Source organism: Heterocephalus glaber, unplaced genomic scaffold (genome assembly GCF_053883595.1).
Source record: "Heterocephalus glaber isolate CG9 unplaced genomic scaffold, H.glaber_assembly_v1.0 deba00001444, whole genome shotgun sequence".
Taxonomy (NCBI): domain Eukaryota; kingdom Metazoa; phylum Chordata; class Mammalia; order Rodentia; family Bathyergidae; genus Heterocephalus; species Heterocephalus glaber.
In genome coordinates this window covers 18,464,858-18,481,300 of record NW_028258297.1, presented here as the reverse complement: position 1 = coordinate 18,481,300, position 16,443 = coordinate 18,464,858, and the positions used below count along the sequence as shown (strand labels likewise).

General features: G+C 38.1%; 1 long non-coding RNA gene across 1 annotated transcript in view; it reads left to right on the top strand.

Annotated features, from left to right (window-relative positions):
• LOC110349415 (uncharacterized) overlaps positions 1-16,443 on the top strand; it is a 168,031-nt gene that overhangs the window by 76,723 nt on the left and 74,865 nt on the right. Inside the window, exon 2 of the long non-coding RNA XR_002395354.2 lies at positions 4,979-5,038. This is a non-coding gene — a long non-coding RNA (uncharacterized LOC110349415). The remainder of the gene's footprint in view (positions 1-4,978; positions 5,039-16,443) is intronic.

The window sequence follows — 16,443 nt, the reverse complement described above, 5'->3', positions numbered from 1 at the left end:
TTAAAATTGCTTCCTTAAAATCCCTCTGCACTTGGCTGTGTTGGACTCTGGTACCTGCCATCCTTTGATTAGATTAACGTTGTCTACACTTGTGTCTCATCCCTGGGTTGTGCATCCTGTAGGTCAGAGACCGTATCTTGTTGATCTTTCCTTGTCCCACTGCCCCTGGTATGGGGTTCTGGTGATGGGATGTGCTCTGTTATTTGGGAGTAATTCTTCACCTGGCATAGAAGCATAGATTCTAAATCATCCAGTTGGTGTTATTGGTCACCCGAGGCAGTGTGTGGGTGAGAATGAATGCTTCCTGCTTTTTTTTTGTTAAAATACCTTTTCTTCTTTCATATGTATATTTTCAAATGTGTAATTCTTTGAATAATGATAAATTGTATCAACTGATAAATAAGCTAGCTTCCTTGTAGGGAGTTTTTTCCTTACAGCTTATGCAAAGTGTCACAGTTTATGAATAATTAAAATCCAAAGACCCGACTGTATGGAGGATGGTCTGAAAGATTAAAAGGGGGTGTGCAGACCACAAGGAGATTCTACCAGAATTACGGGAATTGGAGGCTCACTCATTGGGAGCGAGGAACCAAAATGGGGATAAATATGAGGAATAGACAGTTTCTTCACAGATTTTTTTTGTGGTACTAGTGTTATACCCAGGGAGCTCTGTGACTGAGATACATCCCCATTTTTTGTTTTGAGACAGAGTCTCACTAAGTTGCCCAAGTGGGTCTTGAATTTGTGTTCCCCACCTCAAGTGCTGTGATTACAAGTTGTTCACCTCTGCACCTAGCTCATGGATTAGTTTTACATGTCTCGATTCTGCCAAATACATTCACATAACTTTATGTGTTCATAAAGGCACCCTTAATTTACTCCATGTGCAGTCAACCCAAGGAGCCATTGTATCAAGGATGTCTCTAGGCCCTGAATCAAACTTTCAAATACAGTACTTAGTACTTGTCTTTCCCTCTTTATTGAATTTGGATGCTTTTCAAATAATGCATAAATAACATTAGAAACAGAGTCAACTCATAAGAGTTCATTTTTCTTTATTTTGGAAATCTCTGTGCGTGGCAAAGATGCTAGCTTTGTGCTTTTTACTTAGACTTCCCACCCTCTTTCACTCTTCCAACTTATGTTCCTAAGTGAGCACTGTACGTAAAGCCCAGGGCTAGTCAGGAACCAACTTCTCTCATATTGTTAGATTTGTACAGTCAGCTGAATTTTTGAATGATCTCTTTCCTGATGTAGGAGAAATGTAAGAACTTTGAAGTCAGCTTATCAAATGGATGTATCTCTCAGTCTACACGGGTTTTTATTTCACTTACCTTTTTGGTTTACTCCTTTCGTTCTCTCTCTTTCCTCCTTGCATTAATCCTTTCAGCAGCTATCCCTGCTGAAACCATGGAGATACCTCTTCTCTCACTTAAATGGAACCCGTGTCACCTTTTGCCTAGTCTCTTGCACTAGCAAAAGATCTCAACCCACAGTACCTCATAAAATCGAGGGTGGCCACTTTCTTACGTTCCTTCACCTGATGAAATTAATGTGCTTTAGCACTGCATTCAATAGCATTCTTGTCTGATTGAGGAAGTAACCATGCCTCCTGCCCTGCTGGTTCACAGTGTGGAGGTCAGGATGTGTATTTCTTTGGTCTTTGTCTTTGACTTGCCCATCTGACTCTCCTCCCATGTTCTTGACCTCACTCCTTGCAGTGTTTCTTTCCTACTCTTGGTGCTATCATCTTTGACCTGGTATGAGGGCCTTCTTCCAGATTGCTACCCTTACTTGAAGGTTGGTGCCTTCATCAGCTCAGGCTGCTGTAACGAAGTGCTATAGACCTTGTGACTTAGATAACAGAAATGAATTCTCACTCATAGTTCTGAAGGCTGGAAGGCCAGGCTCAGGGTTTCTCTTGAGGCCTCTCTTCTTGCCTTTTATATGGCTCCTCCTTATGGCATCCCCAAGTGGTCTTACCATTTCTGTGTCTTTGCTCCAATTTCCTCTTCTCATAAGGGCAGTCAGATTGGATTAGAACCCAGGATAAACAGACTCCTTTTTAACTTCATCTCCTCCTTCATGGCCCTATGTCTAAAATATGATCATATTCTGAGATACTGGGGGTTAGGATTTCAACTCATGAATTTTTAGGGGACACGATTCAGCCCATAACAATTTGTTTTCAAAATTATTGACTCAGGATAACCCATCTGTAATTAACCCATTGATAGCAGCTCAATAAAATTGGCCTATTTTTTTTCACTGAAAATAATTCTTAACCATGGTGTAGTCTAATTTTATTAAAATATTATATTTCAAATATTTAATATTTATAACAAATATGAAAGATTAGCCCAGTATGTATAATTTTAGAAGATTTTCCTTTTCCTTCAGAGGAATTGACTATTACCACAGAAGGGTATTAGACTTACTTGCTTCATGTTTTGATGTTGTATATCAAATCTCTTTTTCTGGAAAAGAAATAAAGTTAATGAAAATCTGGTTGGAACAATATGCATGCTTTGGAATTGTCACATGACTTGGCTGATATGAAGTAGAAAATACTATGATGAATGAGTTTTTAAAGGCTAGATTGAAATTGGTAAAAAATACAGACATGAGTGTATTTTTGAGGGGGTGATTTTTATGTGTTTACATTTTTCATTTAGGCTGTAGAATGAAAAACAAAAGCTGAGAACTGTAGATCAAAAGCGCCTTTGTGTGATGACTCCACGCTCAAAGAGGGACAGAGCTGCTGTTTCACTTTTAGTACAGCCCAAAGACAAGCTTGGCTTTTCTGGGTTAGATAAAGTGCCTAGGAAGGGGAGGAGACACTTTAGACGTCACTAATGATAGGAACATTCTAACGAGAGCCACATTTACTAAGGGAACATTTTCATTAGACAGCTCCTGACTTGAAAGCAGCAATCACTTAATAACTCTTTCTGCTTTTCCCTAGCCACCCCCTGCCCCTCTCCCCTCTCCATTGCACATTTTGAAGTTGTTCTACTATCCCCATTTTATACCCTTTAAAAATTCATGACCATTTTATTTATTTATTTTTTGACCGTTTTAAATTGTGTTTTTGTGAAGACATATTTGATCTAGTGCAGGTGTTCTGATTGCTAAATTCAGAAAATAGAACCTCAATAGCAAATGCTCTGGGTCATTTTTCTCTAACAGAGCTCTTGCTGTTCCTCTTTCCTTTGGGGTAACAGGCAGTGTCCTGTGATGTCTCACACTGGAGAACGGGGGTTTGAGTCAGTGCAGCAGTGTCTCCCTTCATCAACACAGGAAAAGAGAAACCTTGTATGACCTGAGTCCGAAGAGGTTAACTGGAGTCCTCAAATACCGGGGTGGCTCTTTCAATCTCTAGGTTAGGACGTTGTCCTACTGCGTACAGTTAGAATGAACATCATGATCAAATGACGTCCCTAGTCTGGGGCCTCCTGACTCCCTGGTTTTCTCTTTGTGTTGCCTACAAGGACATGCAGAAGAGGCTTTGTGTATGACAGGAAGGGCCATTCCTGTCATCTCCATTTCAAAACTCAACAGAAAGGAGTATTTTTCCTTACTTCTGGGGTTTTTCTTCTTTTTCCTTGTTCTTTTTGTGGTTTTGGCTTTCTAGCTGGGTTTTTCAACAGATCCAAGAGGTTCAGATGAGATGTTCTTTCCTGTCAAACAGGATCCCAAAACCTTTTGAGGTTTCTCAAGGATTTGTCTCTATAAGCTGAAAAGTCTGTTCTCTTTCTTTACTGTTGCCAGAAAAGTAATTAGGCCATTTTTCTAATTATAGTAATCTTCCCCAAATGGCATATAACTTCACATCCAAATGCCATGTAAATTGGCCAATAACGTTCTGCCATGAAGCACTTTACTAAGACAGCTTGAATGTGGGAGTTTTACTTCATGTTAAAGCAAAATGTGTTCTCTGTCCCAGTTACAGCTGGGTTTTCTTTCTCAGCGTCCTGCCCAAGAGGCGTTGAACACAGAACACAGACGGATCACAGTTGGTCTGGTCAATGGCATTTGGTGGAGGGTTGTTGTCATTCCTGGACAAATTAAACTCCTCTTGGAAAAAAACCCTCTGTAAAACAGTGCAAGATTAAGTTGTCCACAAGGACTACAAATCTCCACAGATAAGAGTGAGATTCCCTGTGTCACACAACACAGAACTAGATTTTCGTTCCCCTAAGAATAACCCCATTGCAATTGGTCTTCTCTGTTATGCTAACCAAGGGGAAATTAGGTCCTGCTGGTAAGTTTTGTGGTCCAAAATATGCTCACAGCAGGTAAATTGCTACTTTCGCATGTTCCATCTGTCAAAAAAAGTTTCCAAATAATACGTCCTTTAGACATTTGAGTTTTCTGTGCTGAACTGCCCTCTGGCCTTTCTGGAAGGAGTTTCTGGTCTAGAATAAAGACGTTATGAATACAGAATAGTTTCTCTGGTGTGAGAAACTGAAAGTGTAAATAAGGATGAAATGTATAATAGATAATGTGAAATAGGAAGAAAAGGTCTAAAGGGGAAGGGGAACTGGGAGGGATGGGGAAAGGAAAGAAGGGAAAGGAAAAAATATGAGAAAAGGAAAAAGTGGAAACAAAGTCTTTATAAATAGGGAGGGGAGAAGGGGGTGAAGGGAGGGCAGGGGAATGGGGGAAAAATAAGAACCAAGAGAGATTATGCAAAGGTACAAGATCCCAATGATGAATGTCATCGTATTGTATACCTAAAATGTACCAATAAACTTAATGAATAATAATGAAAAAAAGACATTATGGAGAAGTCTCTAGAACATGGAACTGAAATATTCAAGAGTAAGGGTGAATTTCTCCTAGAAATGATGGATGTTATAGCTATTGAAAAAGGTATAAAACTGGATGGGGTGCAGTAAGAATATGTCCTGGTGACTGTGGTTTGTAGATGATACTTACCTGTGCGATGCTAACCTGGACTGTCTCATTTCTCCAGAATGGTGCCATTATGCCATGGAAACCCAGGTGTTTATGAGCAGAAGAGAGGATGCCCAAAGTGAGTGTCTCCAAGTGTTAGCCCTTTCTGACCATATTTGAATTTACTAATTTTTCTGGGCCTGGTGTGCAAAGGGATGACTTGAGATGTGTGTGAAAGTGCCACCTCCCAAGCTATTTTTGTAGAAATTATGTTTACTGGGTCTGGTGTGAGGTCTCAGAATCTGCATTTGAACAGGCTTCTTAGTGGCTCTGATGCGGTGGTTTATAATCAAGATGATTCTCAGTTGCTCGCAGGATTTTCAAGGACATAACAGGTGAGCAGATTAGCTCAGAGCACAAATTGGACTGAAGTCAAACAAGTAAATAATACTTTGTAGGTCTGCTATAGAGTTCTTTAATTTTGAAGGGGCAAAATAGAAGTGTGGGTATAGTTGGGATGGGAGGGTGAATTAGAAAGTTTTTTCTTTATCCCCCACCCCCTTTCTGAAAGTTACTCAGGGTAGAATAATGGCCTTTAGACTAAATGAAAATTAAATTGTTCAGATCATGAAAATTAGATCTTTCAGATCATCCTATGGATTAGTTTGAAGAAATAATTAGATTTTGAAGTAATAAATAGAGGAAAGTGGAACTATAAGTGTTTTTTCTTAGAGAATGGATTTTTAAAATGTACACTTGAAAGGACGCCAATATTTAGGAAAGCTCTTCAGCTCTATTTTATATGGCTATTAAAAAATATTAGAATGAGTATCTACCTTTTCTGAAAGGAAGACAACATTAAAAACACCCCAAAGTCTACTTAGTATTATCTCTGTGGATTGTCACCACGCTATTCACATTTCTTGGGCTATTGTCTGAATTCTGTTGTATGTTCCTTGTGACATCCTGCTAATCCTTTTTTCAAAATCATGTACCTAAAGTGCCTTTGAGTAGTCTAAACAGGACAAGAACACTCTTTGTCAGTGAGCCATGGAGCCGAAATTCTTGATGGCCTAGAGGCAACAGAAAGGGCAAAATAATCTTGGATTTATTTAAATTAGAAATAAAGTTTTTCATAAAAGCAACTTTCTAGTCAACATTTCTTGAAATCTGTTAGTATGATCACATGAAATAGATTCCTCTGTGATAGAAACTTTCCATAAACTTGTTTCTTTGTTGGCAGTACTTTTATGTCCAGTAGCACCTTCCCGAGAAGCTAATTTTTAAAAAGGGGCATATAACCTCATACTAAGAGCACTACTGAATTCTAGAAAACTACTTCTTCCAGTAATCCCCTAAACCCTTGCTTATCATAGCCTCATTAATCTTAATAGTCCAGTGAGACTGCTTGTTTTTTTATGGTATAATTGTAATTTGTAAAGGGTCAATATGAATATAAATACGAATATAAAAAGATTTTAGCCTTTGATTTTTGGAAAGTTTGATTCAGCTCTCTTGTCTTCACCCCAAATAACCTCCAAGAACACTCAAGCAGGAAAGGAGGCAGAATAATGGCAAAGCTGAGACATCAGGACAAAATTCCTGGGGCCTGTCCACGTTATCTTATCAGGAAAAAGTGTTTTTCAGAAGCAGTTCAACTAAGAAGTTTGAGATGGGGAGATCATCCTGGATTATCCAGTTGTTCCCTAATTCCTATCCCAGATATCTTCATAGGAGAGAGTGGGAGGTGATCTGATTCACACAGAAGAGGAGGGGGCATTGTGAGCACAGAGGTGTGACAAGTCAAGGAATGTGGCAGCCATCAGAAACCAGGAGCAACCAAGCAATTAATTCTCCCAAGAGACTCTGTAGGGAATGAGGTCCCATGTGTGCACAACTTGACTTTTTAAAAAAATTTTTATTTATTTTATTTTATTTTTTTCACAACTTTGATGCAGTGAAACTGATTTTGGGCACATGGTCTCCTGAGTTGTGAGAGAGTATAATTCTGTTGCCTTAAGGTTTCAAGTTTGTGGTGATTTGTCATGGTGGCCCTGGGAAAGTAACTCAGGCAGTGAACTGTCCCCAGACCCTTTCTTTTGACCTGTACTCTGGCTTGCAGCACAATGGTCATCTGAGAAGCTCCTTAAAAAAAACAAACAAACTGGATTTCTGTGTCTCCTCCCAGATCTAGGCAATTGGAAATTTTAGGAATGGAAACCAAGGATCTGTATTTCTAACAAACTGCCCAGGAAGTTGTGGTGTGTACTGGGTTTGATAGCCCTGTCATTACGGCGCTCTATTAGTTTCCAATTTCTGTTGTAAGAAAATACGACAAATGTAGTGGTTTAAAAGCAACGCAGATTTATTCTCTTACAGTTCTGGAGGTCAGCAGTTCAAAATTAGTCTCACTGGACTAAGACCAAGGTGCTAGCAGGGCGGGTTCCTCTTGGAGGCTGAGGGGAGAATCTGGTCCCTGCCTTTTTCAGCATTCCCTGGCTGTCTGTATTCTGCAATTAGTGGCCCCCTTTCCCATCTTGAAGGTGTCACAATAATCTCTGCTCCTGACTTCACAACACCTTCTGACTCTCACTGTCCCTTTTGCAAGGATCACTCTGACTACATCAGACCTTCCCAGATAACCAAGGAAAAGCTCCTGTTTTGAAGATCCTTATCTTGATCCCATCTGGAAAGTTCTATTTTGCCATACAAAATGACACTCATGCTGCCTGGCATTAGCTGTGGATCTTTTGGGGTGGTAATTATTCAGACTGTGTGATAATATCTCATGTAGAAACCACAGAGGCAAATGAAGTTCATTCACAGCATATCATGCTTAATTCATGATTTATTCACCAGCTTGTGTGTATGTGTGTGGATGCATATTTTTATAATTAAAGCCATTAGGAGTAAAAACATTTGCACATGGCTATTATTATCTTTGACACTTCGTTAGAGAACAAAACATACAAAGCTGTTGATTTAACAAAATTATTACATTATCACAACATTACAGATTTATTTAAGTGCCGAGCCCAGGAAATGGTCAGATGGGGAGATTTTTGCCTCCTCAACATCACTATCATCCCCTTCCCAACCATCCTTTACCAAACACACTTTCTTAGTTACTTTCCTGTTGCTCAGACACAATACCCAGCTCCTGCAAATTAAAGGAGGAAAGGTTTATTTCGGCTCACAGTTTGTAGAGGTTTTAGTCCCTAGTCAGCTGGCTTCAAAACAGGGCAGCATGGCAGAGGGGTGTGGAAGAGGACTCCATGGCATGGTAGTGAGAAGCAAAGAGAGATGAAGGAAGGAGGGAGGGAGATACACCCTTCCAGGCCACCTTCTCAGACCAGGTTTCACCTTCCAAATCATATTAAGCCACAAACTCAGTAGACTAATTCACTGATATCCCCTGATCAAGTCACCTCCCAAAGTCCCACCTATGAGTGCATGAGGCTTTGAGGGGGTATCCAGATATAAGCCATAGCACCCACATTCTAAGTAGAAACACAAGTCTTGCTCTGCAAATGTAGGCTAAAGACATCCCAAATAAACATTTGCATAAATGAAAACTGGCCATTGCTTTGTACATGTCATTGCAAGACCAGTCCTCAAGAGCCCCTTTCCAACTAGTTGCCCTTCTAAACTCTCCTTGTTATCATTTATATCTAGATACCCCACTCCTGGATTCAAGCCTCATGAGCTCATAGGTGGGGCTTTTGGGAGTGACTGGATCATGGATGTGTGATACTAGGTTAGCCTACTGATTGATTTAGTATAGTTCTGGGTTTGGGTTATGGACTTAGTGAAGAGGGAAGACTCACTCTGAGTGTGGGTGACACCAACCAATAGGCTTATAGCCTGGATAGAATAAAAAGGGAAAGAAGGAAGTTTGCTGCTGTTTCTTGCCTGCCATGCCATGAACTCTTTCTTCTCTGCCACGGTGCCCTGCCTTGGAGCCATCTGACTATGGACCGAATCCTCTACAAACTGTGAGCTAAAATAAACCTTTCCTCCTTTATCTTGTCAGTATTGGGTATTTTGTCCCAGCAACAAGAAAGTAACTAAGAAACCTCTCTAAAGAACTTCGAAAATTTACCTTCTTTGCCTTATATTTACTGAAAATAGAGAATTCCAGGTTGAAGCAAGTGGTCATAGATGTCATAGATGCTATAGAGTGCGAGTACACATTTCTTCTTGAAAATATCATATATATATATATATATATATATTTTTTTTTTTTTTTTTTTGGTCAGTGATATATTGGCCAATCGTTGATTTATGTTTTCTTGACCCACTTTAATCATCTCATTCTTATTATTACTGCTGTATGTAGGTGGTACCCTGGCTATGTTTTCTTTTGTGCTTGTCTTATGCTCAGCATTATGGTTATGATGTTCATCCATGAAGTCACATAATATATTCTATTACTCCAGGCCAAGGGTCAGCACACTACTGCCTGCAGGTTGAATCCAGCCCACACTTGTTTTGCATAGCTAGTAAGTTAAGAATGATTTTGATATTTTTAAAAAGGTATGTGCATGTGTTTGAGTGTGTGTGTGTATAAATGAATGTACAACACCTGAAATGTTTGTTATCTGGCCCTCTATGGAAAACATTTCCCAACTCCTGCTCATATTTCATTGTATGAATGTAGAATTTATTTATTCCTTGAATTATTTCTGTTATTTCCTGTTTTGGGTTATGGCAGATAATGCTATCTTATACATGTCTTTTGGTGAGTATACATACACATTTTGTAGGAGTAAAATTGCTGGATCATAAAATGTGTGCATGTGTGTTTCTAGAAATATCACTGAACAGCTTTTCACAATAACTACCAATTGAAATTCTCACATTTGTGTATGACAATTCCAGTTGCTCTACATACTTATCAACCTTTGATATTGACAGATTTAAACATTTGTATCTCTTTTATTGTGTGTGTAGTGGTAACATTGTGTTAGGAGAATGAGATAGGAGATATAGGGCTTTCTCTGATGATGAGTGAGAATGGGATTTTTCTTGGTTACACAAACTTCTGGAAAGAAAGCATTCTAAAAAAAGGAATACCATCAAAGTATACACATCTAACTTGGTGGTGTCTCCACTCTCTAGAGCCATGATGAAAAAGGCTATCCTGGGTTTGATTGGTCCATATTAGAATTTCAGAGGAGTATCTTATCATATATCTGGAATCTTTATTGTAAAGGAATGGACAGGAAGTAGCTATTAAAGCCAATAGAAACTGGGTTTGGTGGCACATACCTGTAATCCCAGCAATTGGAGAGGCTGAGGCAGGAGGATTGCAAGTTTGAGCTCAGCCCAGGCAACTTAGCTGCTTAGTGAAACCTTGTCTCAAAAAATAATTCTGAGGGTATAGTTCAGTGCAAAGGCCTGGGGTTCAATCCCCAGTACCACCACACACACACACATATATATATATATATATATATATATATATATATATATATATATATTGCTTTTTACCAAATCAATCAAAGCACAAAGTTGGTTAATAATTGAAAAAAGCCACATCCACCCAAAGTGAGAGAAAATGTCTGATTTTGTTTTACTCCACCCACACATCCATAAGTATGTATGTGTACTTGTTTACTGAACAATATTTTGTTGTACCATCAAAATTCTTCTCATTAAGCATCTATTGATTGGCTTTTTGAGTAAGTCTTTATTTATAGCCCACAGTTTCTAATTTTGTTTCCTTTAGAGTGAAGTTTTAAAGATTTTTTTTTGGAGCAGTATGAGTTCAGGGTCTTTCTAAATTTTATTTTTCCTAAACTTTTAATGTTGCTTTATGCATATTTAGCTCAACAAGAAATCATTATTAATTTCTAAGCATGAGTTTTCATACAGTTTAAAACATTAATATTTAATAACAATGTTTGTCATATTTACATTGCATCATTTATTAATTTAAATTGCGTAATTGTCATAGAGCAGATGTGAGAATAAATACAGGAGATTCTTTATTATCATAAATCCTCTGGTAGGAGCAGAGGTGGAGTACTCAAAAGTAGCTGTCAGTTCTGAGAAGCCTCATGCCCTGGGATGTTTCAGAGTGAATGGGGAATGTTGATTCATGTGGTAAAATGTACATGCTCATAGGGAATCTATAAGAAAAATTTACTAATCTCTAATGTTTTAGATAAGTCATTTGCAAATGGATGCTGATCATGATATCCCTTCAACTATTTTGCAGGATCAGTAGCATTTTGCTTACATAGATTTTGTGATGTATTTTCAGCATGTATGTGCACTTGTGCATGCATGCGTGCATGCGCGCACGCACACACACACACACACACACACACACACACCTTTCTAAAGCTACTGTTTAGACCTGGAAAAAAAACCTCTCTACATTCTATAAGAATGGATCTGTTTGGACTCCACTTGGGTCTGATTTGCTTTGGAGCTTGGAACTATTTATGTTTAAGTTTGAGTTAAAATAAATGGCATTTGAGACCCTGGCCATTGTCATTAGTGCTTGAACATGCACCCGGATTTTGAATCCTGATATCATTTTACAGTGTAGCAACTGGCTCTCTAAATAATATTTAGTTGTGAGAGAAAAGATGAAAAAATGATAGCCTTTTTAGATGACTTTTAATGCAACCTAAAGTTAAAAACAGAACTTTAATGATGTATGGCACAGTAGAAAGCTTTTCTCAATGAATGCTTTCAGAATAAGAACTTCTATCTCATGTATTCACTTTCTCACTTGGCTCCACTGTAAGTCTGCAGTCTGTGTGGGTGGCAGCTTCCAGCACCATGAATATGCAGGATCATGTAGAAGTAGAGATTAAAGGCAGCTAAATATTAAGTAGTGTTTTTCCTATTTTCAACGTGGCTGTTAGAATAAAGTAGTTGCAATAAATTTAGGGATATCATATAGAAAATGGAATAATTTAGCTTGCTGAATATTCCTAAATTTGATTAGCTCTAAGACACTGTACATACCATTGAGAGAGAGAGAGAGAGAGAGAGAGAGAGAGAGAGAGAGAGGCACTTTTTAAATAAGCAATAATTGCAAAAGAAAAACTAGCAATATTTATATAGGAAATGAGTTGTTTGGATTACTTATATGAAGTAGTAAATACTTTGCACCCTAATTTCTCTATATTTAATAATTTGCAACCAGTTCACTCCATTCACTCATTCATTCATTCACTCACTCACAAAGTGTATATGTGAGCACTCTCAGCCCGTGACGTTGCATAATCCCACATCATTTAATATTTGATTAAATAGCCAAGAAGGAGAGTTATGGCGGCAGGAAGTGAGCATGATCTAAGAAGATATCACAAAAAGGAAGAAGTGAATTGGCAGCAGATAGTCAATATTTCTTTTTGGCTTAATGCAACCTAGCATTATAGAGAGGGAGAAATGATGGATAAAGGTAATCCTTTTATCAGTGTGCTTTGGCATTTTAGCATTAGCTTTTCCATTAGGAATTAAAGAAAGCTAAATTTATATTTTATGGCTTACAACTTTTAGAAAGAAAAAATTCTCCCAGAGCACGAGCAACTATGCCTTTTATTATATTTTTTTCTAGGACTAGAGTTTTTTTGTACTCACATATGGTTGATAGATGCCTGGCTTCTTGCTGGAGTATGTGCCACATTACTACATGCAGTTTAGGAATAACAGGAACTAGCTGTGAACCAGCTTATACAACTTGAGGAAAAACAATCAGCCATGACAAAATAATTAGAATTCATCAAATTATATTAATATTCTATCCAGTAACTTCTTTATCCTAGTAGTTTCCAAAACACATTAAGAGATAATTAGAGAAGAATGGTTCCATGGAGCTGCTACAGAACTTACTTGCAGGCCATTGAACCACTAGATACTCAACTGTGTTATCTTGTCAGTAATTTGTAATGAAGATGTTGTAATGTGCTTGATCGTTGTGTTTTCACAGGTGCATAGGGGCTCACACTATGTATTTCAAGATGCATGGGGAGTTTTAAAAAATTAGAGGAAGAATGCACATAGACTTTCCATCTTACTCTATGAATTTTGAAGTTGTTAGTCTTTACCAATTGCCAGATATAAGAGTGGGAACTGATTTTTATTTTTCCCCTGTAGATTTATTTACAATCAGCCCTAAAGCAACTTATGACTTTTATTTTTAGATGAAAGTTTCCCATGACAGTGAATTAAGTGAAGTGTGAAGGGCTTGGGTGCTGAAACCAGGTAATCTCCTGGTGAGCTGAGTTTGGTTGAGGTTGCAGAGTGAATTCAAGCCAGTAATAAACCAGTTGCACAATGCTAGAAAAAAAAAAAAAGGGGCTGCAGGAATCAAAGCAATCAACCACACAGAAAGAGTCAAGGAAATCAATAATGAGACTTAATTCTGATGATCAGGACAATAATCTTAGAATTGAGAGCAGCACAAAATTGCTACATGATGAGGAAAGAAACTCACAGGATGGAAAGGAGGCTGGATTCTTGAACAGAAAAATGCATAAAGAGAAGCAAGACCTTTGCAATGTCTATCTACTTGAGATCTCACACATAAATACTTGTGAGACAAATCTGTTGCTGGTGAACACATTTGTCAGTGAACCAAAAATGCCCTGTGGGTTAAAGCATTTCCTCACCCATCAGTAATTGAGAATTGCAAAGTACATGCTGATAAAGGAAATACAGTTCAATAGCTTTTGGTACACTTGAATGGGAACACAAATCATTTTTGCAAGGCTGGAGTGATCATCTTTACACCAACAGCACGTCTGGCCACATTCCCTTCAGCTTCCCATAATGCATTTGTGAACTCCTTGGTCCCTGTCTGGCATCAGACATTTCTATCATGTTGCCTTCTTTCAAACCTTCAGCTTGGAGGAATTCTTATTAATTTTATTTTTTTAATTATAGAAGTTTTGGAGTATTTTATGCAGTTGCTCATTTTTGGTGAGAGCAATGGAAAAAGCTAGCATTTACAGAGTTGACCTGGAGCCAATCCTCTAAGTTACCCAGCACTGACTGGGGTGGGAGAGGAAGGGAAAGGATTGGAATGAAGGCTATGAGTCATACATGAGCTCCAGGACCAAGGAGATGAAGGGCCTGCAATGCTGATGACAAATTGCTCCAAAGAGAAATTAATGTCTCATTTATTGTCCAAAGAGGGACTTCGTCTTGGCAGTGTTCTTCAGTGTACTTTTCATCCTCCCTGTGACAGTCTTACAAGTTAGTACCCTCCAAGAGTACATTAGTTTCTGAGAAACAGTGTTCTGATATTTGGGAGAAAATTCTGTTTACTTTTCTGTGGAGCTAGTGCTTGGGTATCTATGCAAACTGAGAATGGCTTTCTATCCTTTTTATTTTATACCCATATTCTGTCCTACAATTTAATGAGTAGATGGAATGTCATTTCAACAAATTACTAAAAATATTTCAAATCACTACTGTTAGGCAAGGAAGTTATTTTTTCTTTCATTGTACAATTTTAAAATATATACTTACATGGCCTTTGATAACTCTTCAGCATTTTTGAATACATACTTGCGTATTTTTGTCATATTTCATACCATTTCACCATACAAATAGCCATGCAATAAAAAGCTAAAAAAAGACTTCACACAAACACCTTTGTACACTGAGAACTTTTCAAGGACTATCTTAGTTAATATGAATAAAAATCTGAAGAAGTAGACATTACTTTTATTTTGTAAATCACTATTTGACATTTGTCCAGCATGATCAACACAGTAAGTTTGTGAGTGGAGATTTGAATAAAGTCCTTTCATTCAAAGTCTATGGAAAAGGTAAAAATAAATGTAGTCTCATCACCCAAAGGTAAACATTGGCAGCATCTTCTTGTATATACTATCAGATTTTTTTTCTAATCTACAATATATGTTTCCTTTTACTTCCCATCACCATAGTTGGGGATTAGGTAGGCAACAGAATTCCATTCCAATGGTTCACTAAGGAAGTCTCAAGAAAGGACTCTGCTTGAGAAGGAAGGGCCAATGAGGAGGAGCCTCCAGGAGCCAGTGAGGGAGGAGCCAATGAGGAAGGGGCTTGAAACAGACAGTAGGAACCTATGACTTCCCTAGCCTGAGGGGGTCTGGGAAGAAAGGACCTTGGAGCCCCAGACATGCTGGAATCCTGGAGGAACTGAGGTCCAGAGGGATGGGACCACTGCAGCCAAGGCAGGGTGAGACTGGAAAATGAAATTGCCTGGCCCCCACCATTTTTTCCTGTCCTTCTATTCTGGTCTCCACTTGGTCTTTCTTTCTTTCTTTCTTTCTTAAATTTTTTTTTTTGTTAAATTCTTTTATTGGTACATTTTAGGTATACAACACAATTACATTTCTCATTGGGAATTGTACCTTTACATAATGCATCTTGGTTCCTATTTTTTCCCCATTCCTAGCCCTCCCTTCACCCCCTCCACCCTTCCCTATTTACAAAGACTTTATTTCCATTTTTTCCATTTCTCATCATTTTTCCTTTCCCTTCTTTTCTTTCCCCTGCCCCTCCCACTACCCCTACCCCTTTGGACCTTTTCTTCCTATTTTGCATTATTGATTATTCATTCTAATCATTGGTACATTTTAGGTATACAATATAATGACATTCATCATTGGAAATTTGCACCTTTACGTAATCTCTCTTGGTTCTTATTTTTCACCCTTGCCCAGCCCTCCCTTCAACCCCTCCAGTCCTCCCTATTTACAAAGATTTTGTTCCTATTTTTCCATTTTCTCATATTAATCCCATTCCCTTCTATCCTTTCCCCTAGCCCTCCCACTTCCTTCCCCTTTGCCCCTTTTCTTCCTATTTCACATTACCTATTATACATTTAATCCTTATTTACACTTTCAGTTTCTCACACCAGAGAAACTATTCGGTATTTATACATGTGTGTCCTATTTATTTCACTTAAGAGTATCACCTCAATGTGCATCCATTTAGCTATAAATGTCTCTAATTTCTCATTTTTGACGGCTGAGTAGTACTCCATTTTATAAAAAACCCACATTTTCTTTATCCAGTCTCCAGTTGATGGGCATTTAGGCTGTTTCCAAGTTTTAGCTATCATACTAAATAGTCAAAAACTGAAATCCTTCATGCTAAGAGAAGGATGTCCACTATCACCACTCTTGTTCAATATAGTTCTGGAAACATTAGCCACGGCAATTAGACAAGAGAAAGAAAAAAAAGGAATAAAGACAGGAAATGAAGAAGTCAAATTGTCATTATTTGCAGATGACATGATACTCTATATAGAAGACCCCAAGAACTCCACCAAAAGTCTTCTAGATTTAATAAACAAATTCGGTCAAGTAGCTGGTTACAAGATCAATACACAAAAATCAATAGCTTTCCTCTACACGAATGATGGACTCACTGAGAGAGAAATAGGGCAAATAATTCCTTTCACAGTAGCATCCAAAAAACTGAAATACCTAGGAATCAATCTAACGAAAGAAATCAAAGACCTCTTCTCTGAAAACTATGGCACTCTGAAAAGAGAGATTGAAGGTCTTCTTTATTTAAAATTAA